The sequence below is a fragment of the Microcaecilia unicolor genome, chromosome 9 (assembly GCF_901765095.1).
Source record: "Microcaecilia unicolor chromosome 9, aMicUni1.1, whole genome shotgun sequence".
Taxonomy (NCBI): Eukaryota; Metazoa; Chordata; class Amphibia; order Gymnophiona; family Siphonopidae; genus Microcaecilia; species Microcaecilia unicolor.
In genome coordinates this window covers 71,316,152-71,343,956 of record NC_044039.1, presented here as the reverse complement: position 1 = coordinate 71,343,956, position 27,805 = coordinate 71,316,152, and the positions used below count along the sequence as shown (strand labels likewise).

Below are 27,805 nucleotides of genomic sequence, written 5' to 3'. Positions count from 1 at the left end.
TTTTTCTTGAGTCTGCCCCCCCTTCAATCTCATTTCATGTGCTAGAAAATTGTATGACGTCAGTGACCTTTATCTTCTTCCAGGCATCCACCACAAAGATGTTCAAGACCATAGCAGACAACCCTTTCTAATTTGCCCCGAGATTTTTTATTTTTTACATTTTCTTATCATATTTGATATTGATCGTATTTGAACTGTGATTTCTACCTCTCATACCAGCAGGTTTTCTTTACCCGTAAACTTCATTTTATTATCAAAACTTGCCTCCACATTTCTAGGTTTTGCTCCTCCCTTTTTCCTCCACCTGGTCACTGCTTTCTTTCTCATTACAACTCTGTTGATTCTTCCTGGTGGCCTAGTGCTTTCCCCCCCCCCCCCCCCCCCCGTTGTCACTGTTCTGAGGGGGGCTTTGGGGGCACTGGGCCACCAGGGCCTCACTTTTGGACCTCCAGCCCCGTTTGACAGGTTGGGCTTTTGACAGCCTGGACCTGTGTAGTGCAGGAGGATGTGCTCAGGCACAGTCCTGCGGGATGATCAACACTAATAACGTGCATAAATTTGCCAGGTCGGAGCAGGTGTTAGGCTGTAGGAAGAGAGAATTTCTTATGATTCTCTCATGAATCTCATGAAGTGCTACATCATATGTATACCCGGTCTTGATTTATTCCTTAAAAAAGGCAAGGATAAATCTAGATTTGATTTCTCAATTTCAACTTCCCCAGCTGTAAAGGGCTAAAATACAAGCTGATGCATGCCACTACCTTCTCCTACAAGAGCACGCAAATATAGAATGCTCTACCCACAGACCTGAACTCAATTGTTGAAACAAATAACTTTCGCAAATCTCTGAAGACATACTTCTTCAACAAGGCCTACAACGAGAATCAACAGCTTCACTAATTCACTTTCCCAACCCAACCAGCTAGGAAAATCCACTTCTACTATCACCCGCCCAATAGCTTCCTCTTTCTTCCCTACTTAATCTCTACACACTACTAACTGTATCTGATATTCTGGAATGACAATGTCATAACAAAACTATGTAAGCCACATTGAACCTGCAAATAGGTGGGATAATGTGGGATACAAATGCAATAAATAAATAATAAAATAAATAAGATCAGGTATATATGATGTATTACTTCATACCATATGTAATGAGTTTCTTATTGGGCAGACAGGATGGATCTTACTGGCCTTTACATAGTAGATGACAGCAGAGAAAGACCTGCACGGTCCATCCAGTCTGCCCAACAAGATAAACTCATATGTGCTACCTTTTGTGTATACCTCACCTTGATTGGTATCTGCCATCCTCGCAGCACAGACCGTAGAAGTCTGCCCAGCACTAGCCCCGCCTCCCAACCACCAGCCCCCCCCCCCCCCCCCCAGCTCTGCCACCCAATCTCCACTAAACTTCTGAGGATCCATTTCTTCTGAACAGGATTCCTTTATGTTTATCCCACGCATTTTTGAATTCTGTTACCGTTTTCATCACCACCTCCCGCGGGAGGGCATTGCAAGCATCAACCACTCTTTCAGTGAAAAAGTACTTCCTGATATTTTTCTTGAGTCTGCCCTCCTTCAATCTCATTTCATGTCCTTTAGTTCTACCACCTTCCCATCTCCGGAAAAGGTTCTTGAGGAACTGAGTTTGATTCCCACTTCAGGCACAGGCAGCTCCTTGTGACTCTGGGCAAGTCACTTAACCCTCCATTGCCCCATGTAAGCCACATTGAGCCTGCCATGAGTAGGAAAGGGCAGGATACAAATGTAAAAAAAAAAATTACCTTTCAAATATTTGAACGTCTGAATCAGATCACCCCTGTTTCTCCTTTTCTCCAGGGTATACACGTTCAGGTCAGCAAGTCTATCCTCTTGTAACGCAAACCCCATACCATTCTCGTAGCTTTTCTTTGCACAGCTTCAATTCCTTTTACATCCTTAGCAAGATACGGCCTCCAAAACTGAACACTGTACTCCAGGTGGGGCCTCACCAGTGACTTATACAGGGGCATCAACACTTCCTTTCTTCTGCTGGTCACACCTCTCTCTATACAGCCTAGCAACCTTCTAGCTACGGCCACCGCCTTGTCGCACTGTTTCTTCACCTTCAGATCCTCAGATACTGTCACCCCAAGATCCCTCTCCTCGTCCGTAGATATCAGACTCTCACCGCCTAACACATACGTCTCCCGTGGATTTCTACTCCCTAAGTGCATCACTTTGCATTTCTTCACATTGAGTTTTAATTGCCAAACCTTAGACCATTTTTCTAGCTTCTGCAGATCCTTTTTCATGTTTTCCACTCCCTCCCTGCCGCCATCTACTATGTTATTATGTATGTTACTATGACTCATTCTGCAAAATCTGCTGGTTTTGATTACAGCAGACCCAAGCGAAAGCACACATTGGCGTCTGTTTCCTGCATCTAAATTTAAAGTGGCCATGCTAGAAAAAAAATGAAAAAGACCCAAACTGAAAACACACATTGACATCTGTTTCCTGCGTCTAAATATAAGCGTCCAAGCTAAAAAAAATAAAAAATGCTTATATTTAGGCTGCAGAAAACAAGACGCTAATGTGTGCTTCATGTTTGGGTTTTACCAGGCGCACAAGAGCCGAGCTTACCGTGGAACATTTCTGCGGATGCACCAAGCACAGTCCTTCTGCCAAACTCTCTTTAATGCTCAACACTATGAGCGTGCCTATATTTGGATCTCATTAGTGTTGAGCATTAGGTCGTTCTGTTCCAACGGTATTTTTACGGTGCTTTTCGGAACAGCACCAGAGATTTGAGGATCGGAGCCAAGGGTTTGTTCTCATGTTCAGTTTGACAAGGGGACTGGAGCTTCTCAAGCAGTGTGTCATACCAGTATGCCACGGGAAGGTCACTGGTTTGATGCTCCAGTCTAGACCAATACCTGGGTTCTGTTTCCAGCAACAAGGAGACTCCAGACAGAGGCTCCTGAGCAACAGGCACGTCTTTCTGATCACGCCGTTCATGTTTCACCCTGCTAGCTACAACCAGTATAGGGGAATTAACAGGCAGCACGTACATGAGCATAACCTCTTCCCCCCCCCCCCCCAACTTTGATGGGGTTCTTTCACTAACCTCCTTCAAAATGCCTTGTTAAGTGAAGGCAAGAAAGGCGGAGGAAAGACCAGCTACATGGGAAGGAAGAGGACCTCCTAGTTTTGTCTAACGCCTGCTCGAATCTGGTATTGGGTTTTGTGTGGCAAGGGTGCCCTTCAGGGTATTGTTTTCTGAGCATCTGAGGGAATACAAAATGACCTAATTTTATTCCTTTTGCCTGTATTTGCATGAGATTAGCACTGATCGCTGGTGAGCTCTTGTTTGCCACAGTAAGGGTCTTCTGAGCATTATGCGCTGGCAAATGCGGGTTTTAGTCTGGTGCTGATGTGTTCTAGCGCCCATGTTTGCTTCTGTGCATCGGGGCCTGGGTGCCTTGCCTCTCAATTTTTCAGTTGAGGTAAGTGCTGCTGGGAGAAGAGAACTGTAGAGGAGGGGAGAGGGGAAGTTCCTGCTCGTGGGCAGAGGTGAAGTGATAGGGCTTAAGCTAGATAAAAATCCGCCTCCTTGCTGGAGGAAAGTTAGACATTATAAGACCTGTGGTAGGTGCAGAGGAAGAAGATTAATGCTTTCTAAAATGTTGGGCAGCAGAGTAGATACAGGCAGGACTGGAAGGAGAGAGCCACTATGTAATTTTGGATCCATTTGGATCCAGCACTCATCCTCCACCGAAATGCAGCAGTCCTTCTCCATGGAAGGGCTGCACTCCAAAGTTACCATATCCAGCATCCATTCTCCTCAGAAGGGCTGGATCCAACACTAATTTCCTTCTGGAAGACTGCATCCGCCTGGATCCAACACTCATTCCCCTCAGAAGGGCTGCATCCTCCTGGATCCAACACTTATCCCCCCCCCCCCCCCCCCCCCCCCGGCAAGGGCTGCACACACCCGGATCCAGCACTCTTTCCCCCTCGGATGTGCTGCACACTTCTGGATCCAGTGCTCATACCCCCCTGAAAGGGCTGCACGCACCTGGATTCAGTGTTCATTGTCGTCCCGTCCCCCCCCCCCTATCCCCGGAAGGGTGCACCCGGATCCAGCACTCTATCACAACTGAGGAATCGCGGAGCCTGTGGTCTGCACAACGCACTCGAGCATGGGGGACGTGGCGGTCACATCTAACCTTCCTTCCTCCTGAGGGTGTGCGTGTTTGCTTCTCTCCTTGCTGGTGCGCTGTTCCCGCTAGCGACTCTCCCTGCCATCGGTGTGCGTGGCTCCTCCCTGCGGGGGCGGTTTCTCTTCTCCTAACTTCAGACACCTTCACCTCTTAGGAAGGGTTGGCCCTTTTCTCGGCGCCTCAGCTACAACTTTGGTTGGAGTACTCAGGTGCGTTTACTTCTGCTTTTGCTTATGTTTGTTCCTGAACCTTAAGCCTGAACTTGATACTGTCTTCTGCCACCTGCTCGATCTTGTCACTGTCTTCTGCTGGCCATCTGTCTGAGCTTATATCCTGAGTCTGTTCTGGTTTCTGCTTCCAGCTGTTCCAGTGCCTAGATCCCCTTCAAGTCCTATCGGCCGCCAGCACCCAGGAGCTCACTGCTGGGGAAGGCGGTCATCACAGGTGAAGCCATCAACTTGTTTATTGCTGGTCCCGGAACAGCACAAGGGCTCACAAGTCATGACAGATAGCTGAGGCTATGAGTTTGTCGGACAAGCCTGAGCTGCCTGACTTGGCACAAGTTATTCAACAACAGCAGACTCACACTGCTTATTTATTTATTTATTTATTTATTTATTAATTATTACATTCGTACCCCGCACTTTCCGACTGAAAGCAGGTTCAATGCGGCTTTACATAGTAATAGGGATTACAGGATATTGATAAAGAGAATAAAAGTTAAGTATAGCAGAATAACAAAGTGATAGGTGGAGAAGGACATGGGTGAAGGGAGTAGGAGAGGTGTGAGCAAGGGTAGAGGAGGTGGGAGGGGGATGGGTTACAGGATGAGCATAGGGAATTTTGGTGGGAAAGATAGTCATGGTCATTGTCGTTGTCTCCTGGATATGTGATGGGTAGTAGGCTTCATAGAATTAGTTTTGGTTATTAGGATAGGCTTGTTTGAACAGGTAGGTTTTTAGTGATTTCCGGAAGGGTAGATAGTCACTGATAGATCTGATAGGTCTGGGGAGGGCATTCCAGAGTTGGCTGCCTAAGAAGGAGAAATTGGATCCATAATAGGTTTTATATCTGAGTCCTTCGCAATTGGGGCAATGTAGGTTGAGGTAAGTTTGTGAAGTTTCTGACATGTTTCTGGTGGGAAGGTCAATTAGATTAAGCATATAGCTTGGAGATTCACCGTGGATTATTTTATAGATTAATGTATGGACCTTGAAGTTGATACGTTCTCTGATAGGGAGCCAGTGAAGTTTTTCTCGAAGAGGTGTTGCACATTCAAATCAAGATTTGCCAAAAATAAGTCTTGCTGCTGTATTTTGGGCAGTTTGAAATTTTTTCAGGATGTGGGTCTTGCAGCCTAAGAAAATACTATTACAGTAGTCGGCGTGGGTGAGTACCGTGGATTGTACTAAGTTCCGGAAAGTATTTAGAGGGAGATAAGGTTTTACACGTTTCAGTATCCACATTATGTTGAACATTTTGGATTTTGCATAATTTTTGAGCGAGAGATGGTTGTCTAATGTCACTTCAAGGCTTATCAGGAGTACTCCAGGATCCCCCTGGTAGTGACATACAATCCAGAGCTGGAAAAACTGAGGAAAATCATAAGAGATCTACAACCTTTGCTCCAGGAGGATGAATTACTGAAGGAAATATTCCCATCCCCACCAGTACTGGCCTTCCGACAGCCACCCAACTTAAAACACAAGCTTATCAGAAGTAAACTGCCAACACAGACTGAAAGTGAACAGAAAGGCACACATTCTTGTCATATATCTAGCTGCAAACCATGCCAAAACATTTCACAGGACCCCACAGTCATGCACAAAGGAAAGATATTCAACATAAAGGAACCTTTCACATGCTCATCTTCCAATGTGGTATAATATATCAGTGTAAAAAAATGCAATGAAGGTTGTTATATTAGAGAAACAGGCCAGATGCTTAAGACAAGATTCAATTTACATAGATATCTCATGAACAATACTGCCAGTAGGGCCCCAACCCAGGTGGGACAGCACTTTACAGAACCAGGACACCGTACCAGTGATTTCACAGTGAGAATACTGAAAGGTAACTTTAAAACAATTCAGGAACGTAAAACCTTTGAAATCAGAATGATTGAATATTTTGACACCCAACGGACAAGACTTAACAAGGATCTGGGTTTTCTAGCCCACTGTAAACCATAAGTTGTATTTCACTGCTTATCATCCTCCCCTCCCCTCCCCACAAACATCCTGCTAGACTATGGAATGCTTTGAAGTCCCCATACACATCTCCTACCCACCCTACTAGACCATATATGAGGTACTATTATATACACTGTCAGCTAACACATTTGCTTATTTCTGATCTGACAAAGAAGGGCAACCTTCGAAAGCTAATCAAGAAATGTATTATGTCCAATAAAAAAGGTATCATCTTATTTTCTTTTCTATGATTTAATTTTGTTTGATTTCTATTGATTACCTTTAAGAGTGGACTAACATGGCTAACACACCTCTTTACTTATAAATATGTTAAAAAACAGTGGTCCCAGCACAGACCCCGCTGGCCCTGGCTATGTTGAAGCCTCCAGGTATGGACTGTTCAGAAGGGCACCTGCTGCTGGAGGGCCTTGTGGGGTCCTCAAAGCGTTTTCCGTTCCACAAGGCCCTCATCTATGTGATGATGGTGGAGTGGGAGATTTTGGATGGGCCCTTCAGGGGAGCCAGGGTCATTGACTGCCTCTATGTGTTTGCTCCCGAGGAGGTCAGAAAGTATCAGGCATTTCCCAAGGTGGATGTGCTTTTTACTGCGGTCACCGTGGCAACCATGTTTACTGTCCAGAGGGTTTGGCCTTCCTGGGAGCTTCCCCAAAATATGATGAATCAGCAGCTTTGCCTTGCCTTCTATGGGGGTTTCGAGCATTCAGGCTGCCACAAATGGTTATGTAGCCAGGGTGATGCATTGGTTGCAGCAGTTGCCCAAGTTCTCTGAGGTCACTCTGCAAGAGTTGTGGACATCCTTTGTTATCTGGTCTATCTGACCTCCTGCTCCATGGCAGCTTTGGTGGTGGGGTGCCTTTGGTTGTGACTACTGGGTTGCAGATGCGGCTTCTAAGAAGCTCTTGAACCAGCTCTTAGATTGTTATTGAGGACTTGAGTAATGAGTGATAATAGTAGAGCTGCTGCTTCTTTTTTATAATGATGCTATGTATTTTTCTTTTCCATAGCGTCAGCAGCAGATGAATCCAGAAACGTGGGTTGTATCCGTCTACCAGCAGGTGGAGATAGAGAACACTGAAAGAAGGCAGTGATCCTGGACGTCCAGCCCCTCATTCCTTCAGTATATCTCTTCACACACACACACACGCTTCTGACAAAAATCTTACCCTGAGGGCAGCCTTTTTTCTGACTATGGCTTTGACTCGTTGAGTCTTGGTGATCCAGGCGTTGTCATGTAGTGTTTGGAGTCTGGGGTTACTGTGCGGTCAGTTCCATCCTTTTGAAGGTCATTTTTCGCCTTTGTCATAAGTACATAAGTAATGCCACACTGGGGAAAGACCAAGGGTCCATCGAGCCCAGCATCCTGTCCACGACAGCAGCCAATCCAGGCCAAGGGCACCTGGCAAGCTTCCCAAACGTACAAACATTCTATACATGTTATTCCCGGAATTGTGGATTTTTCCCAAGTCCATTTAGTAGTGGTTTATGGACTTGTCCTTTAGGAAACCGTCTAACCCCCTTTTAAACTCTGCCAAGCTAACCGCTTTCACCACGTTCTCCGGAAATGAATTCCAGAGTTTAATTATGTGTTGGGTGAAGAAAAATTTTCTCTGATTTGTTTTAAATTTACTACACTAGTTTCATTGCATGCCCCCTAGTCCTAGTATTTTTGGAAAGTGTGAACAGACGCTTCACATCCATCTGTTCCTCTCCATTCATTATTTTATATAAGTGGAGTGGAGGAGTGGCCTAGTGGTTAGGGTGGTGGACTTTGGTCCTGGGTAACTGAGGAACTGTTTGATTCCCACTTCATGCACAGGCAGCTCCTTGTGACTCTGGGCAAGTCACTTAACCCTCCATTGCCCCATGTAAGCCACATTGAGCCTGCCATGAGTGGGAAAGCGCGGGGTACAAATGTAGCAAAAATAAATAAAACTAAATTAATAAAATATACCTCTATCATGTCTCCCCTCAGCCGTCTCTTCTCCAAGCTGAAAAGCCCTAACCTCCTTAGTCTTTCTTCATAGGGAAGTCGTCCCATCCCCGCTATTATTTTAGTCGCCCTTCGCTGCACCTTTTCCAATTCCACTATATCTTTCTTGAGATGCGGCGACCAGAATTGAACACAATACTCAAGGTGCGGTCGCACCATGGAGCGATATAACGGCATTATAACATCCTCACACCTGTTTTCCATACCTTTCCTAATAATACCCAACATTCTATTCGCTTTCCAAGCCGCAGCACCACACTGAGCAGAAGGTTTCAGTGTATTATTGACGACGACACCCAGATCCCTTTCTTGGTCCGTAACTCATAACGTGGAACCTTGCATGACGTAGCTATAATTCGGGTTCTTTCTTCCCACATGCTTCACCGCACTTGCTCACATTAAACGTCATCTGCCATTTAACCGCCCAGTCTCCCAGTCTCGTAAGATCCTTCTGTAATTTTTCACAATCCTGTTGCGAGTTAACGACTTTGAATAACTTTGTGTCATCAGCAAATTTAATTACCTCACTAGTTACTCCCATCTCTAAATCATTTATAAATATATTAAAAAGCAGTGGTCCGCGGGTCACATGACGCTATGCTGAGGAGCGGACGCTAGCTGCCTCGCTCCTGCTCCCTCACAGCCAAATCAGCAAAGAACACCTCGACAAAGTGACAGAACTCACCCAGAACATCGGCGTAGAGTCAACGGAGGCTGTGAGCAAACATAAAATATCGCGTTTACCGAAAATGGCTGCCAAAAATCTGAGAAAATATAAAGAGAAGAGCAGAATGACGGAGGACAAGATGGCGGCTCCGGCAAGCCCAGCAGCCTCTTTAGTGGGATCCGCATGGGCTGCCAAATAGTGGAAGAAGTAACTAATGCCATGGAGACAATCTTAGAAAAAAAGATGGGGGCCTTGACGGCGAAACTAGAAGCCCTCCACAACAATGTCACCCAAATTGGAGAAGACATGGCATCGTATCAGCGCCGCACAAGCGATTTGGAAGACCGCATGGCGAAAGTGGAAGACACTCAAACAAAGCTTCAAAAGATGGTGGACTCCTATGCCGACAAAATTGAGGATCTGGAGAACAGATCCAGAAGAAACAATTTAAGGCTAGTGGGCATCCCTGAAAACCAAGGAGATCGCGATCTGAATCGATACCTGGAAACGTGGATATCAAAAGAGCTGGAATTGTCGACGGAGCTGGGACCCCTGAGAATAGAACAGGCCCACCGTCTGGGAATAAAGCAGACGAACTCCGCAAGGCCCAGAGTGGTTATCTGCAAAATTCTCAACTTCGCACACAAAACAGCGATCTTGCAGGTGATGCGCAATGGTAAAGAATTAATTTGTGGCACTCAAAAAGTTTTATTTTTCCAAGACTACTCGGCAGGGGTGTCGGCGCAACGAAAGGTGTTTTCGCCAGTCTGTGCCGAATTGGTGAAGCGCAAAATCAAGTTTGCGCTGATGTACCCTGCAAAACTGAGGATTACATACCAGTCATCCACGAATACTTATACTTCAGTAGAAGACGCGCATAAATTTATACAACAACTGGATTCCAATCGCTGATGATTTGTAGCCGAGAATGGATGGTGTAGCCATAACTAATTGTTAACAGGCAGGAGCCACAGTGAGGTTTGGCCCGGTATTTGTGACTTTGAACTTTGGGTTTAATATAAGCATACAGAACATTTTAATTTGTTTGAAGTTAAGAGTCTCAACATGAACAAGGTGTTATAAAGAGACTGATGTTAAGAAAGGCTGTTCAACCTCTTATAAAGGTTTTATATACCATGCAAGGTGGCTGTAAAGTGGCATGGATGATAAAATAAGCTTAAGTGGGGATGCTTTTGGAGCAGTGAAGTTGTAAGATAGGGGGGAATGGTATGTATGAGGGGAGGTGAGAACGGATAAATAATAGGGGAATAAAAAAGGGGTATTCATAACATTTAAGGGTTGACTTTGGCAAAAAGGCTTGATTTGGGATGGGGGGGAGGCGTCAAAAGTGACTTAATCTCGAGGGAGGGATCTTTGGGGAAGAAAGGGGGCTTTTGATAAGATGGGAATGGGGGGGGGGCTGGGGGGAGTAGTCAAGGGACTGGGGGTCTCAGGGAGGGAAAGCTGATAGATGGGCATTAGATAACAGGAAATGGGCTATAATACAGTGGTTATTCAAGCATTATGCTGTGTGTGTTTGGAATGGATGTACTGGATCATATAGGTGGAGTCAGAGGCTGGGCTGGCTCCCCTTAGATACTATACCAAGCAATTGGTGGACTGTAAGTACACAATATAGGCTAAATGATTAAGATAGTCACTTGGAATGTGGGGGGCATCCACTCCCCCATAAAAAGATCCAAAATATTACATTATTTACAGCGCATTAAAGCTGACATAGTATTCTTACAAGAAACACATTTCTCGGAGAGTGAACATGCTAAGCTAGCGAGGTGGTGGGTGGGGGAATGTGTGGCATCAGCGGCAGTGGGTCGTAAAGGCGGAGTGGCAATTCTTTTTTAATCATTTATTTATAATTTTTTCATTTTACAAGGATCACTTGCAAAACAGTAAAACAGAGATGATTGTACATTAAAACAATATTAGAAGAAAACAATCTCAACAAGATAAATGGATTTTATACAATCTTTCTCTTTCTTAGACCACAAAATAAATAGGGAGAGTGAAACAAGACAAGGAGATCAATTTAAACAGCAAACAAAGAAAACGTGGCATTAACCCGATTATCCCCAGTTATTTATCTAAATCATTATTCCACATTGATCATCTGGTTGGTTTCTTCAAGACCATAACGGTGCATAGTCCATCAATTTCATTGGAAACATACTTATTGTCCAATATTAGTGAAAGTAATACACCTGATTTCATTTTTTTTCCCTTTTAAAACCAGAAATTGTTTAACAATACAGACCCTTGAATCTCCAATCCAATTCCCGGCGGAGTGGCAATTCTAATCCGCAAAGGGGTGGCATTGCAACTTAACAATATCATGAAAGACCCCGAAGGACGCTTCATTTTCTGCAAAGCAATAGTAGCTAGATAACAGGTGCTTTTAGGAAGTATATATGCCCCTAATCAACTTGATATCAAATTTTACAAGAAACTAGTAACAATTCTAACTAAAATAGAATCTATCCCTTTGGTGCTTGGGGAGATTTTAATATGACTTGGGATTCTCAGCTGGACAGATCCAATCCCCCGCAGGGACATGGGCCAAAGAAGGGGAGGGTTTGCCGGACTTTTGCTCACTACTTGATCTTATAGACGTGTGGCGGGTCTTGCACCCCTTAGACAAGGAATATACACACCAATCCAGAGCGCACGGCACTCACTCCAGGATCGATTATTTGTTGATCTCGGGTGAGATGTTTTCGGACATTGGAGGAGCAGAAATTGGCCCCTGCGTGATCTCAGACCATGCAGCAGTCTGGTTGACGTGGAATCTGGGGAGAAGGGAGGGGGCGGAGAAGGGCTGGTCCTTCCCTAGCTATTTATACAAAGATGGGAATTTTAGGGAATTTCTTGCGAAAAAGTGTGGGGGGGGGGAATACTCAATAATAAAGGGACGACTGACAACGCAACGTTATTCTGGGAAGCTGCAAAGGCTGTACTCCGCGGGGACATTATAAGCTATGTTAGCCACAATAAAAAAGCCAGGGACAGGGAAATTTTACGCTTAGAGAAACAGTTGCTGGGTTTCCGGAAGCAATTGGGGAGGAGGCCTTCTCACAAGGTCAGACAAGACATGATTGCCGTTCAGACATCTTTGAACTCCTTGTTACATGACAGGGCAGTTAAATCACAAGCTTATTATAAATTTCATCTATACAAACATCTATACAGCTTGGAGAAGAGACGGCTGAGGGGAGACATGATAGAGGTATATAAAATAATGAGTGGAGTGGAACAGGTGGATGTGAAGCGTCTGTTCACGCTTTCCAAAAATACTAGGACTAGGGGGCATGCGATGAAACTACAGTGTAGTAAATTTAAAACAAATTGGAGAAAATTTTTCTTCACCCAACGTGTAATTAAACTCTGGAATTCGTTGCCGGAGAAAGTGGTGAAGGCGGTTAGCTTAGCAGAGTTTAAAAAGGGGTTGGACGGTTTCCTAAAGGACAAGTCCATAAACCGCTACTAAACGGACTTGGAAAACTCCAAAATTCCAGGAATAACATGTATAGAATGTTTGTACGTTTGGGAAGCTTGCCAGGTGCCCTTGGCCTGGATTGGCCGCTGTCGTGGACAGGATGCTGGGCTCGATGGACCCTTGGTCTTTTCCCAGTATGGCATTACTTATGTACTTATATGGAAATAAAGGAGGCAGGATGTTGGCAAGGTTAATTGCTGCCAAGAGCACTTCTAGACATATCTTAATGGTTAGAGATGAAGGGGGGAAATTACTCCACACAGATAAGGAGATAGATGTTTTCCAGAGATTCTTTCAACAACTATATGGCTCGGGAGAAGAGAGTGGCCTTAGTGGTGAACTCTACTTGGGAAATATCTCAATCCCTAACATCCAACCAAAAGAACGTAAGTTCTTGAATGCTCCTATAAGCGATGATGAAGTGTGCTGGGCAATAGGAAGTAGTAAACTGGGTAAAGCCCCGGGTCCAGACGGCCTTAGAGCAGAGTTTTATAAATTACTGGGGGATCACATAGTGCCAACAGTTGCTAAGGCTTTTAATGCTTGGGTGGAACACAGATAATTGCCGGAACATCTTAATTTGGCCCAGATAATAGTATTGCCCAAACCAAAAAGAGATCACACTTTGGTATCGTCTTATAGGCCCATCTCGCTTCTCAACCAAGAAGTAAAATTATTTGCAAAAATACTTGCGAATAGGTTGAGACGAGTTCTCCCAGGTATTATTCACGCAGCACAGGTAGGGTTTGTTCAGGGGAGGTCAGTAGCTCGGAACCTTAGGTGCATCTTAGCATCCTTGGAATGTCTGGAGGCTACTTGCGAACAGTCTATCATGATTAGACGCCGAAAAGGTGTTTGACCTGGTGGAATGGCCTTTTTCTCTGCTTTGAATAAATATGGGTTCCAGGGGTGGTTTGTGAGGGCAGTGGCGGCCCTGTATGAGTCACCTCGAACCAGGCTGTGGGTGAATGGAATGTATTCATCATCATTTGATATTAAACGGGGGACTCGGCAGGGTTGCCCGCTCTCGCCCCTCCTTTTTGCACTATATATGGACCCTTTGATCCGAGATATAAACATGTGCTCTACAATTAGAGGGGTGAGGTTTGGTGAACAGGAATTTAAAGTGGCGGCCTTCGCCGATGACTTGTTGGTGATGCTTACAAATCCCCGGGAGTCTCTAGGTGATCTCTTAGAAGTTTTTTCAGAATTTGGGGCATACTCTGGGTTCAAATTAAATTATGACAAGTCGGAAGCGATGGCTATCACAGCAGATACCCAAAGATCCTGGCAGGGACAATTCCCACTGAGATGGGTGGAAGACTCATTCCGTTATTTGGGCATTTTTTTAGTAGCACGGACAAAAGCAATATATAAAACAAATGTCCAATGGTTGTTAGATAAAACAAAACAGCAATTAGATGCTTGGAGAGCTTTAACACTGCCACTGTCAGGCCAACTATGCTTAATCCGCATGGTAATTCTCCCCAGATGGCTATATGTCATGCAAACCTTACCTCTACGGTTACTACAGAAATACATAAGAATGTTGTATCGTTTAGTGATGAGGTTTTGTTGGGCATATAAGAAAGCAAAAATTTGTATGTCATTGCTATTGGGGGGGTGGAGGCAAGGGGGAATGGGTTTACCCAACATCAAATATTACAATATTGCCTGTAATTTGAGACAAGTGCGCGATTGGATCTGTTCCTCTGATTATCATACTCCTTTGGAGATAGAAAAGGTGCTGTTTAAACCTTATCAATTGATTTCATTACTGCACGGAAATAATTCATACTTGCCATGGTGGATGGGTAGATCAGTCCTTCTGGGCCCAGTACGAGATGCGTGGAGATTCTTGGGTAAACACATGGGAGGTGACGCACAGGTGTCAGAACTTTTAACGATTAAGGGGAATCCAATGTTTGGTCCAGGACAGGAGAACAAAGTGTTTGAACGATGGGAGGATCTGGGCCTCAGTAATTTAGGGGCAGTTCAGGCTGTTAAGATGTTCGTAGAGTCACTCTCCGATATTGAGAGTGGCTTATGTCTTCCGTTGCTTGGATCTTCTCCTCGTGCTTCTTGCTGGTCCCTGACAGGGCTGTACTGAGTCTGTGTGACTAGAGCTTGGTGGCTGAAGGAAGTGGTCGCTTTCATGTACCTCTTGGCGGTGCTGTCTCTGCCTGGGGATTGGTGAGTTCTTTTGCTTCGGGCACCGTCTGTGTCTGGTCCTTCACTCTTGGTGCATCGAGTGCCTTGGGCTAGACCATGACTCCTCTGTTTAAGAACTCAGTGTATTCGCTTGGCTCAAAGAGCAACTTTTTAGCTCCTTGAATGCTGGAATATCAACTTTTGCACCTTTGGCATGAGTGGAGGAGTGGCCTAGTGGTTAGGGTGGTGGACTTTGGTCCTGGGGAACTGAGGAACTGAGTTCGATTCCCGGCACAGGCAGCTCCTTGTGACTCTGGGCAAGTCACTTAACCCTCCATTGCCTGCCGCATTGAGCCTGCCATGAGTGGGAAAGTGCGGGGTACAAATGTAACAAAAAAAAAAAACAAACAAACCTCCATGGTTGCTGAGGCTTCAGCATCCACTGGGAGTGCACTGGCATTGAGGGGGTCTCCACCTGTCTTGACACCAGGTGTTGATAACAGACTCCGAGACCAGTTAGCATTGGACCCAACACAGAGGATGCGCATGGGTTTGGCTGTGTCCTTATCGACACAGAGGGATCAAAGCTCTGTGCTTTGGAGGAACCCCAAGAAGGATAAGCACTGGTCTTCCTTGACTCACGTTGGCGGGAGCACTTGGACATCGGATCCTCTGATGTCTGAGAAGCACTGGGAGGAGTGCTCCCCTTCTTTAGAAGAGGTGCCAGGGAGCAAGTCATCGAGCAGCTTGATCCCCGCCACTGGTTTGGCACTGACGCTTTCTCAGGCTGCCTATTCCCTGGTGTCACGTCTGTGGCCGTGACCACCCTCATACTTACCCTGTTTCTGGGATTCAGTGGATGTGCTGGCTTCTGCTTGTCTCTGTGTCTGTCTTAGTTTCTCTCTGGCTCTGTGTGCTGATTGCCTTACTGGACCTCACCTGTGTGGGCTATGCCTCTTCCAAGATGGCTGCCGCCTCGTCTATGCCAGTATCCAAGATGGCTCCTGCTTGTCCTTCCTGTGGGCTCACTTCCTCTGTGTGTCAAGCCTCTGTTTGGCGGCAAGGAACTTCCTGCTTCTGTCCTGCTGGTGGTGACTCATCAGTGAGTTCCTTTATAAGGAAGGCCTGTGCTTGCAGTCAGGGCCTTCGCATGGTGTCATTGTCTGGTGTCATGCCCAGAGGCCGACAGGTTAGTTAGTGTGTTGCTGCGCTGCTCCTAAGCCTGTCTTCTGTATGGGCTTCTTGCCCTTCTGTGTGGGCTTGCCCTTCTGCTTAGTATCTGTGGGCTTCTTGCCCTTCTGTGTGGGCTAGTGCCCTTCGGTTCCCAGTACCTGTGGGCTGCTTGCGGCCGCTGTGTGTCGCAGTGAGAGATGCTTGTGGCGCTGGTGACTTACCTGGTTTGGTCAGCAAGAGAACATAATTCGCGGCCCTTCTCTGCTTTTGGGAGACTTTTTGTGGCGGCCTGGCTTTGTCTGCTCCGGGCTCTTTGGCCCTCCAGGAGGTTTTCGGTCATACCTTCTTAGTTCCAGGGCTTACTGGCTCGGTATAGGGCAGTTGTTGCTTCCTTTCGGCTGCATGCCTGTTGGAGGGGGTAAGGTATGATTTTTCCCTCAGCCTAGCTTACTAGCGTTTCTGACATTTTTAGCTGCTTTGTGCTTAATTAGTATCTTTCTGGGACAGCACAGGGTTCTTTTTGACCAGACTGCTGTTTTTAGCTGGCCTGATGGTTAATCAGGTCTTTTCCCACGGGGGATGGTAGTACCAGCTAGCCTTTTCTTTCTCAGTTCTCCTGCTGGCTATGGTGTTCAAGGCTGCCATGAGCACATCTGTTTTCTCAGCGATCTCTACTGGTATCCTTGTATGGATGTTTCTGGAAGTCTGCTTCTTCTACAAGCACCGAGCCCTATTAGGTCTCTACGGCTTCAGGGTGTTTTTAGTGTTCAGTCACTCCAGCCAATTCTTGTCTCTATTTGGTAGTAGTTGGCATTGACTTGGGCATTTGGCATCCTGCCTTTTGTAGTAATCTTGGCACTAGTAAGATCTAGGGCAGTCGGGTAGGCCTGAGGGGTCTCCGACTCTCGGAGATTGCCAGGGGATGGTTGTTCTCGTTTGGTTTTGCCTTATGTTTGGGGGGACAGGAAATCCTCTTTCCAGGGTTCGTTTGCCTTCGACAACCCACCTGACTGCTGGTTAATGAGCTCTTTTTCTACTTCAGGTCATTCCATGCCTGCTGGACTGGCGGTCGGGCCTAGTGGTTCAAGCACTGGTCTTGCAATTCAGAGGTGCTCGGTTCAGAGCCTTCTGCTAGCAGGTCAATGTGGTTTAGATTTTCTATGGTGCGGTTGCAACCTGGATTTCAATTCACATTTTTCTTGGAGTTTGCATGCTAGCTCTAACAGGCAGTTCTTGCCACCTTGCCAGCGTTGCTTCCTTTAGGCGCAGTTGCGTCTGTCTCCAGTTGGATTGGGGAGTATTTCCTTGGCTTGGTAGTTGCTTCCAGGGTCAGGGCCGTGCCAACACGGTAAGCGAGGTAAGCATGGCTGGGGGGTGCCGCCGCACCATGCTCACCTCGCTCGCCCTTCCGCTCCCATTGTTCAACTACTGCCCGCCCTCTTCTCCCCCCCCCCCCCTACATCCCTTTTTTTTTTTCTTCTTTTTAAATTTACCTCCGTGGCGGTCCAGCAGTGCAGTGTCAGTGAAGGAGGCGGCGCTCCCGACATCTCTAGCCTTCCCTTCGCTGTGTTCCGTTTTCTTCTGACGTCAAGGAAATGACGTCAGAAGAAGGCGGAACACAGCGAAGGGAAGGCTAGAGACGTCGGGAGGCGAGCGCCACCTCCTTCACTGACGCTGCACTGCTGGTGCTGGACCGCCACGGAGGTAAATTTAAAAATAAAAAACAAGAAAAGGGATGTTGGGGGGAGAGAAGAGGACGGGCAGTAGTTGAACAATGGGAGCGGGAGGGCATGGGAGAGACGAGCATGGATGCGAGGAGGGGGGGTCATGGAAGGGAGAGAGGGGAATTGCTGGAAAAGGATGAATGGAGGGGGCAGGGGACAGAGGAGCATGGATGGGCATGGATTGGGAGGGCAGGGCTCAGGGAGAGAGGGGAATTGCTGGAAAGGGATGAATGGAGGGGACAGAGGAGCATGGATGGGCATGGATTGGGAGGGCAGGGCTCAGGGAGAGAGGGATGAATGGAGAGGACAGGAGCATGGATAGGAGGGCAGGGCTCAGGGAGAGAGGGGAATTGCTGGAAAGGGATGAATGGAGGGGGCAGGGGACAGAGGAGCATGGATGGGCATGGATTGGGAGGGCAGGGCTCAGGGAGAGAGGGGAATTGCTGGATAGGGATGAATGGAGGGGACAGATGGGCATGGATGAATATGGATTGCAGGGCAGGGCTCAGGGAGAGAGGGGAATTGCTGAATAGGGATGGAGGGGACAGATGGGCATGGATGAATATGGATTGCAGGGCTCAGGGAGAGAGGGGAATTGCTGGAAAGGGATGAATGGAGGGGGCAGGGGACAGAGGAGCATGGATGGGAGGGCAGGGCTCAGGGAGAGAGGCGAAATTGCTGGACATAGAGGGGAGGGAAGAGAGATGAAGGACATGAAATGAGGGAAAAGGAAGAGAGGAGAAAAACTGCACATGGATGAAGAAAATAGGCAGAAGCTGAGGACCAGAAATGAAGAAGAAAGGAGGAAAGGAAAGAAATAAATGGAAAGGAAGCCCTGGAAACGGAGTTAAGAGGACAGATAGCAGCAGAATCAGATACTGGGCCAGCATGATCAGAAAAAGAAAGTCACCAGACAACAAAGGTAGAAAAAAATCATTTTATTTTCATTTTAGTGTTTGGAATATGTCCACTTTGAGAATTTACATCTGCTATCTTATTTTGCAATGTATAGCAGTTTGTTTCTAAGAATATTGCTGACAATTCCTGTCAGTGTGGCAAGTGGTGAGCGATCATTTTCACGGGGGGGGGGGGGGGGGGGCGCCGCCGCCGCCGCCGCCAACTGATAGTCTGCAGGGGGGCGCCAGAGACCCTAGGCACGGCCCTGTCCAGGGTACTTCATTCCTGTTAGAATAGTTCTGTCTGGTGGGGAGAGTTATTACCTCTCTGGCCCTCTAGGAGGTTTTCGGTCATACCTTCTTAGTTCCAGGGCTTATTGCGGAGGGATCTTAGCGATTTATGACCATGTCATTCAGCTTTTCCATGTTGCCGAGGACTTTTTTACAAGTCATGGTGGTAGTGGCAGCTTTCCTTCGTGATATGAAGGGCAGGTGCTTTCACACCTAGGGGCTGGCTGATTTGCGGCTCTCTCTATCAAGAGGCTCTGCAAACTTTTTCAAGAGTCAGTGGTTTCCCTCACTAATCTTGTCTTTTCGGGACTGTGGTTCCATGTAAGCTTGGGAAATCCTTTCTTTCTTTTGCTCTGCAGCATTGGATGCCAGCTCAGGTCAGGTATTACCTATCTTGCCAGGTACATGGCTTGGGAATACGGTCAGTTATGGGAGCAAGGAGCTCTTTCTTGGACGTTTCGTCTTGGGCATCAGCCCAAATCAGATTGCTGCAAGGGGTCCTTCTCTCCAGTTGGTATCCTGCGGGGATTTGGGCTGGTATTTCAGTTCTCTTTCACTGGAGTTTGTATCTGCTGCTTGTATGCTGCTACAGGGTAATGTAGCTGCTGATCGCAGATTTCTGATGCCTAGGGAGGTGCTCGTTCTCTCGACCACGTGGATCTCTCCTGTTTTCTCTGGATTGTCTGCAGGGTACTTTTCTTCTGGTTGGGATCTGAGTGGCCCATGGTAGACATCTGTTAGCTCAATACCTTTTCTGAGTACCCTCGGGAGCTCGTTATTGCCAGTCTGTTGCTTGGACTTTTCGGGAATGTGCCTTTGGAGGGTTAGTTTGCCTCAGCTTTTCCTTTCTTCCCTTGCTTTCGGGCGGGAGGTTTCAGCTTGGCTCAGGCAGATTTTGCCTTTTTTTAGTTTCAGGCGCTTCTATTCTGGCACATTTCGCATCGTTCCTTCCTCTAAGGGACGCAGTTCTTTCCGGGTTGGCACATCTTCTGCTGTGCATCTGGAATATCGCCTCTTGGCTGTGGGTTTTGCTCTGCTTTTTGCAGAGCAGTGGATCGGATCTAGGTCTGTAGCTTGACTCTACTTTGGCTATATTTTGCTCCCTATGGTCTGAGGATTGCAGCTCCGTTATGCTTGCCTCCCTCTTGGTGGGGGTTATTGTTCTATGTTGACTGTTGCTCCGTTTCGGTTGCCTAGGAGGGCTGTTTTTGTGGCTCAGGGTCCTTCTGGGGGCCAAGACTGTCTCTTGGGGCATGGGGCTTTCTCTTTTTGTAGTTTTTAAGTCCCTTTGGGCCAGGGAAGGGCAGCAGCAGGATTGCATTTCCACAAGTTGGGCTCTTTCCTGTTGGCCTCCTGGCAGCTTCTGTGGCTATTTCCCGCTCTCTTTGCGTTTGGCTGGTTGCGCACTCTGCGCCTGCGTGTTGACCACAGCTCTATCGATGTGTGTTGAGCACAGCTCCGTTGCTGCAGGTTGAGCACAGCTCCTTCGCTGTAGGTTGAGTACAGCTCCTTTGCTGCAGGTTAAGTGCAGCTTCATCACTGCAGGTTGAGCACAGCTCTGTCACCGCATGTTGAGCGCAGCTCCCTCACTGCATGTCACCGCATGTGGAGCGCAGCTTCATCGCTGCATGTGGAGCACAGCTCCATCACGGTGTGCTGAGCATAGATCCAGCTTTACATTTGTGCGCAGATGCATCACTGTAGGTTGGGCGCAACTCTTTCATTGTATATTGAGCACAGATCCATTGCTGTATGTCTTCTTCGCTATTTACTTTGAGCACGGCTCCTTCGCTGTATTGGAGCACGGCTCCATCGATGTAGGTTAACGCGACTCCCTTACTGTATGTTGGGAGTGGGGCCTTAGCTGTATGTTGAGCGCGGCTTCATCGCTGCTTGTTGGGTGCGCTGCCTTCGCTGCGTGTTGAGCGCAGTTCCTTCGCTGCATTTGAGCTCAGTTCCGTCGATACATGTTGAGTGAAGGGCCTTCGATGTAGGTTGGGAACAGTGCCTTCGCTGCATGTTGAACTCAGCTCCATCTTTGTATGTTGGGCGCACCTCCTTCGCTGTACTTCAGCATGTACGTTTTCAGGATCATGGTAGCTGTGGTCATAATCTTCGCAGGGTTGACTTCCAGGAACAACCATCTGTTGCGCAGAGCTGCTTGCGACTTTTTTCTGATAGAGAATCTGCTCATTCCTTTGAAGTTAGCTCTTCTTCGGTCCTTCGGACTGGGTTTCACTTTTCCCAAGAGTCTGTTGTTTTCCACTTGTGTCTGAGTAATTCTCAACCTGGGATTCGAGCCATCTGTTCTCCTTGTTGTTTTTTGACAGAGTTTTACTTGGGTCGGGTTCTTCTTTCCCTGTCAGGTCATGGGATCTGAGAATCTGTCCCGATTTTAAGTACTAGGGCCTCTAGCAGAGACCTTTTCTGTTCAGGCCAGGTTTCGCATCGAACCACTGCAGTGGTCTCCTCTTAGCTGTTCGTCTCTGGCTCTCCTTGCTTCTCCATGCCCAGTGCAGCCACACTGGTGGATTCAGCGCGGTCTTTCTTCGTCTTCAGGTGCGTCTCTACCGCTTGTATGCAGCTGAAAGCGGCCTTATCTAGGGATATTTGGATTAGGGGTACTACGGTCGGTCTCCTGCAACATTGCCTTCTCTGGAGATGGGGTTGGCGTTTTTTCGGTTGCCTTTTCTGGTTGGGTTTGGGCGGCAGCCACACGGATGTCTTGGGCGGTGTTTCTCAGGGAGGTGCATAAGGATTCTCCCAGTGGCTGATACAGCTTCCTTCATAGGGCACCCTGTGTTTTGGAAAGCTCTGAGTGCAGTGTTGGCAGCTCTGGGTGGCTGTGTCTCAACAGTTTCCTGAGGCCCGGTCTCCATGGTCTCGTGAGTTGGGTCCTGCTTGCCCTCTTTTTAGCTGTACCAGTGGCTGGTTTCCTGGATTCCATGTGTTAGCGCAAGCGGGAAATTGGAATTCTAGTCTTCGTCCGGTTGTGATCCCAGGTTTTTCCTCTACAGAGGTGATGGTGCGCTCAGGCTCCTCTATTGTTCTTCAGAAGGTTTTGACTTTGGCTCCATTGCAACCGTGTTTTCATAGTCTGTGTGGAGGGGACTGGTGAGTTCTGTGGTTGGATTTCCCTCAGGTCCTCCGAACAGGTGATCGCTGGCTTCCTCAGCCACACTTGCTCACTGGGACAAGAGGGTATATAAGTATATAAGTATATAAGTAGTGCCATACTGGGAAAGACCAAAGGTCCATCTAGCCCAGCATCCTGTCACCGACAGTGGCCAATCCAGGTCAAGGGCACCTGGCACGCTCCCCAAACGTAAAAACATTCCAGACAAGTTATACCTAAAAATGCGGAATTTTTCCAAGTCCATTTAATAGCGGTCTATGGACTTGTCCTTTAGGAATCTATCTAACCCCTTTTTAAACTCCGTCAAGCTAACCGCCCGTACCACGTTCTCCGGCAACGAATTCCAGAGTCTAATTACACGTTGGGTGAAGAAAAATTTTCTCCGATTCGTTTTAAATTTACCACACTGTAGCTTCAACTCATGCCCTCTAGTCCTAGTATTTTTGGATAGCGTGAACAGTCGCTTCACATCCACCCGATCCATTCCACTCATTATTTTATACACTTCTATCATATCTCCCCTCAGCCGTCTCTTCTCCAAGCTAAAAAGCCCTAGCCTTCTCAGCCTCTCTTCATAGGAAAGTCGTCCCATCCCCACTATCATTTTCGTCGCCCTTCGCTGTACCTTTTCCAATTCTACTATATCTTTTTTGAGATACGGAGACCAGTACTGAACACAATACTCCAGGTGCGGTCGCACCATGGAGCGATACAACGGCATTATAACATCCGCACACCTGGACTCCATACCCTTCCTAATAACACCCAACATTCTATTCGCTTTCCTAGCCGCAGCAGCACACTGAGCAGAAGGTTTCAGCGTATCATCGACGACGACACCCAGATCCCTTTCTTGATCCGTAACTCCTAACGCGGAACCTTGCAAGACGTAGCTATAATTCGGGTTCCTCTTACCCACATGCATCACTTTGCACTTGTCAACATTGAACTTCATCTGCCACTTGCACGCCCAATCTCCCAGTCTCGCAAGGTCCTCCTGTAATCGTTCACATTCCTCCTGCGACTTGACGACCCTGAATAATTTTGTGTCATCGGCGAATTTAATTACCTCACTAGTTATTCCCATCTCTAGGTCATTTATAAATACATTAAAAAGCAACGGACCCAGCACAGACCCCTGCGGGACCCCACTAACTACCCTCCTCCACTGAGAATACTGTCCACGCAATCCTACTCTCTGCTTCCTATCTTTCAACCAGTTCTTAATCCATAATAATACCCTACCTCCGATTCCATGACTCTGCAATTTCTTCAGGAGTCTTTCGTGCGGCACTTTGTCAAACGCCTTCTGAAAATCCAGATATACAATATCAACCGGCTCCCCATTGTCCACATGTTTGCTTACCCCCTCAAAAAAATGCATTAGATTGGTGAGGCAAGACTTCCCTTCACTAAATCCGTGCTGACTTTGTCTCATCAGTCCATGTTTTTGTATATGCTCTGCAATTTTATTCTTAATAATAGCCTCCACCATCTTGCCCGGCACCGACGTCAGACTCACCGGTCTATAATTTCCCGGATCTCCTCTGGAACCCTTCTTAAAAATCGGAGTAACATTGGCTACCCTCCAGTCTTCCGGTACTACACTCGCTTTTAGGGACAGATTGCATATTTCTAACAGTAGCTCCGCAAGTTCATTTTTTAGTTCTATTAATACTCTGGGATGAATACGCATCCGTGTATTATTTAGTGGTTCCACTGCTTCAGGTCACGATTTCCTAGATGGAAGGCCGTCTGTCCTTGCTGGTGGACATAGAAAGGGCAGGCACGTGGTCTTTCAACCATGCCTTTTCCAGTCTCTACCTGGTGGCTCCTCTCATTGGGATGCCTTGGAGTCTCGGGGCTATCCATGGGGTCTCCAGGTTTCCTCCCTAAAGGACTGCTTTGCTACATCCCAGAAGTATCTGGATTCATCTGCTTCTGATGCTATGGAATGAAAAAGTATATCTTACCTGATGAAAATTTTCTTTCCTTTAGTTGCAGCAGATGAATCCAGAGACCTGCCCTACTCTGTCATCTGTGAAAGCTCCTTGTGGTTTTTTCTTCTGGAAGTTTCTGCTGCGTTCTGTTTCTTTTTGTGGTTTCCTCTAGGTAGTTCATGTTTTAGATGTTGCATTCCCTGTATATACTGTCTGTGAGGAAGTGGATATGTGTTGTTTAATTATTATTTCCTTCTGCTTTGTTACAAGATATTCTGGATGGCCAGGGAGCATACTTTAGATGTGGTATCGAGAGTCTCTGCAGTGGCAGTAAATGAATGAAGACTCTTGTGGTTGGTAGCATCTTGTCTGTGATGTGGATATCTTTTGGAGATAAGAAGGCCAAGGAAGTCCTCAAAGCCCACTATTTGATGCATTAGGTTCTTTCCAGTACCAGCCAATCTGGTTTCCACCTGAGGAGGTGGTTCCCAGAGTCCAGCTTGCCCCAGGCAGCAGTAAGGCTTCTCTTCCTTCTCTTTGCCTTTTTTTATCGTACCTATTTAAAAGTAAAGCAGATAAGTTGTCTACATGGCAATTTGATCATTTTGTGTAGCAGAAAACATTAATTTGTTTCTTTGCTCATTCTCTCCTTTAAATCTACTAATTTTTACATGTTAAATTTGAATGTAGAATTGTATTTTGTCTTATGCAGTTAAACCTGAAATGTCGTATTCTGATATTATTTGCTGTGCAGTATTTTTTTGGCACCTTATGTTTTGAAAGAGCACTGTCTTGAAAATTTCACATATAGGATGCATTAGCAACACTATATAAATAGAAAATAAAGCTGAGTTGGTGTGTTATGTAAATATACCTCCCACTATCTATAGATTTGGATCTAAGGTAACACCATATTTTATTTTAATTTTTTTATTTATAAGATTTTAATTTTTACATCAAGTATACATCTTGAATAGAAAAGATGATTATAATAGTTCCTTTTCCAGTTATACAAGAAAAACAATACAGGCAAATACAATAAACTAAATTATCATCTTTAGTCCACAATACAGAGGGAGCCCCTACTAACTTAAGGAAAAAATAATAAATCAGAAAAGCAATTTCTAATTAGGAATAAAGTAGCTGGTGAGAGCAATCGGGAATTTTATATCAGTCATGGGGTTGAAGTTGTTACAGTTATTGGAAATGGAGTGAAGAATCTCTCAGTTTAGCCTCTATAAAAGTATTTAGTTGCTTTGCCTCAAAAAATACATACTTTACTGAGTTTAGTTTTATTACACACTTGCATGGAAAATTCAGCCAAAAAAGTGCTCCTAGTTGTAATACCTTCGGCCTTAATTTAAGGAATTCCTGTCTTTTTCTCTGGGTCACCCTAGAGATGTCTGGATACATTCTAATTTGGCAACCTAAGAAATCCTGACTTTTATTAAGAAAATATTGCTTGAGTATCCAGTCTCTATCTGGCTGAAGTATGAAAAATACTTTGAGTAGCAGTTGTTAAACCCACATTCTCTCCTTGTATTATTTGAGTCAAGTCCAATATCTCTGCTGGAGGAACCATCTTATCCTCCTGTAACAGTTCTTTTTTCCGATAAGGTTCTATATAGTAAATCTTGGATATCGGAGGATGAGATTTTTCTGGAATCTTTAAATTCTCAGTTAAGTACTGTTTAATGGTTATCAGTGGTGAAATAGCAAGCTGCTTAGGAAAGTTTATCAGTCTCAGAGTATTTGATCGTTGGTGGTTTTCTAAGATTTCAATCCTATGTTGTAGAAAAATATTTTCCTTGATCAAATTCATAGAAAACGGGGGGAGTGGGGAGGTGAAACTTTGGTTTGGATGCAAGGTGAGATATCAGGAGTAGAAAGGTAGATTTGGGGGGAGTCATCAGCATAGAGATGGTAGGAAAAGCCATGGGATGAGATTAATGAACCAAGGGAAGAAGTGTAGATAGAAAAGAGGAGGGGACCAAGAACAGAACCCTGAGGTACGCCGACAGGCAGAGGGATAGAAGTAGAAGAGGATCCACCAGAGTGAACACTGAAGGTGCGGAGGGAGAGGTAGGAAGAGAACCAGGAAAGGACAGAGCCCTGGAATCCAAGTGAGGACAGGGTATCGAGGAGTATGCTGTGATCGACAGTGTCAAAAGCAGCGGAAAGATCAAGAAGAATGAGGATGGAATAGAGACCTCTGGATTTAGCCAGTAATAGGTCATTGGAGACTTTAGTAAGTGCAGTTTCGGTTGAGTGAAGAGGGCGAAAACCAGATTGTAGTGGGTCAAGAATAGCATGTGAGGAGAGAAAATCAAGGCAGCGGTGGTGAACAGCACGCTCAAGTAATTTGGAGAGAAAAGGGAGGAGGGAGATGGGTCGGTAATTAGAGGGACAAGTAGGGTCGAGTGAAGGCTTCTTAAGGAGAGGTGTGACCACAGTATGTTTAAAGGCAGTAGGGACAGTTTTTTTTTGTTACATTTGTACCCCCCGCTTTCCCACTCATGACAGGCTCAATGCGACTTACATGGGGCAATGGAGGGTTAAGTGACTTGCCCAGAGTCACAAGGAGCTGCCTGTGCCTGAAGTGGGAATCAAACTCAATTCCTCAGTTCCCCAGGACCAAAGTCCACCACCCTAACCACTAGTTGCAATGGAAAGTGAGAGGTTGAGAACGAGACAGATAAAAGGAATAAGAGCAGGTGAGATGGCATTAAGAAGGTGGGTGGGAATGGGATCAGATGAACAGGTGGTACATTTTGAGGAAGAAAGGAGAAGTGTAGTTTCCTCTATAGTAACTTCAGGAAAGGAGGAAAAGGAATGAGGGGAAGGAGAGAGAGGGGAACGGACTAGTGGAGGGAGAGGTGGCGAGGTAGAGAATTCAAGGTTTATCTTTTGAACCTTGTCGTGAAAGAATTCAGCAAGGGTCTGAGGAGATAATGAAGTGGGAGTTGGGGGAGGGGGCATCTTGAGGAGAGAGTTCAATGTGGTGAAGAGAAGTCGAGGGTTAGAGCCAAGAGAGTTGGTCAGTTGGATATAATAATACTGTCTGGCGCGTAAAAGAGCAGATTGGAAGGAGGTCAGCATGAACTTAAATTGTAAGAAATCAGCAAGGGCCCGAGATTTCCGCCAGAGGCGTTCGGCGGAGCGGGTACAGGAACGTAGGTAGCGGATATTAGAAGTCAGCCAAGGTTGGGGTTTTGTACGTCTTATAGGGCGGGTCATCAAAGGTGCAAGAGTGTCTAAGGCAGAGGATAGAGTATTGTTGTAAGAAGAAACAGCCTCGTTGACAGACGTGGATGCCACAGTAGAGAGGAGGTTTGAAACATGGGAGGATAGAGATGAAGGGTCAATATCGTGAAGATTCCTAGATAAATTAGATAAGATAGGATGGGACTGGGAGGGAGGAGATATAAGTGTGAAAGTTATAAGATGGTGATCAGAGAGGGGAAGATCAGAGGCAAGGAAACTAGAGGGTGAACAGTTGGAGGAGAAGATGAGATCAAGACAGTGACCATTTTGATGAGTGGGGGAGGTGGAGTATAGTTGGAGATTAAAGGAGGATGTTAAAGCGAGTAACTTGGAAATATAAGAGTTGGAAGGATCATTAGCAGGAATATTAAAGTCACCAAGGATGAGGGAGGGGGTGGAAGGATCACGGAGAAGGCAAGCCAGGCATCAAAGTCACTGAGAAAGGATGAAAGGGACTTATCAGGGGGTCGATAAATGACCGCAATTCGAAGAGGCAGAGGAGAGAAAAGGCGGATAGAGTGGACTTCAAAGGAGGAAAATCAGTGAGATTGAGGTGGAAGAAGGGGTTTAAATCTTGAGGAGGGAGAGAGAAGTAATCCAACACCGCCCCTGTGACCAGCAGGGCGAGGAGTATGTGA

General features: G+C 46.3%; 1 protein-coding gene across 1 annotated transcript in view; it reads left to right on the top strand.

Annotated features, from left to right (window-relative positions):
* The window catches only part of SMC1B (structural maintenance of chromosomes 1B), a 1,336,696-nt gene that overhangs the window by 687 nt on the left and 1,308,204 nt on the right, over positions 1 to 27,805 (top strand). The gene's annotated exons all lie outside the window — the stretch shown is intronic.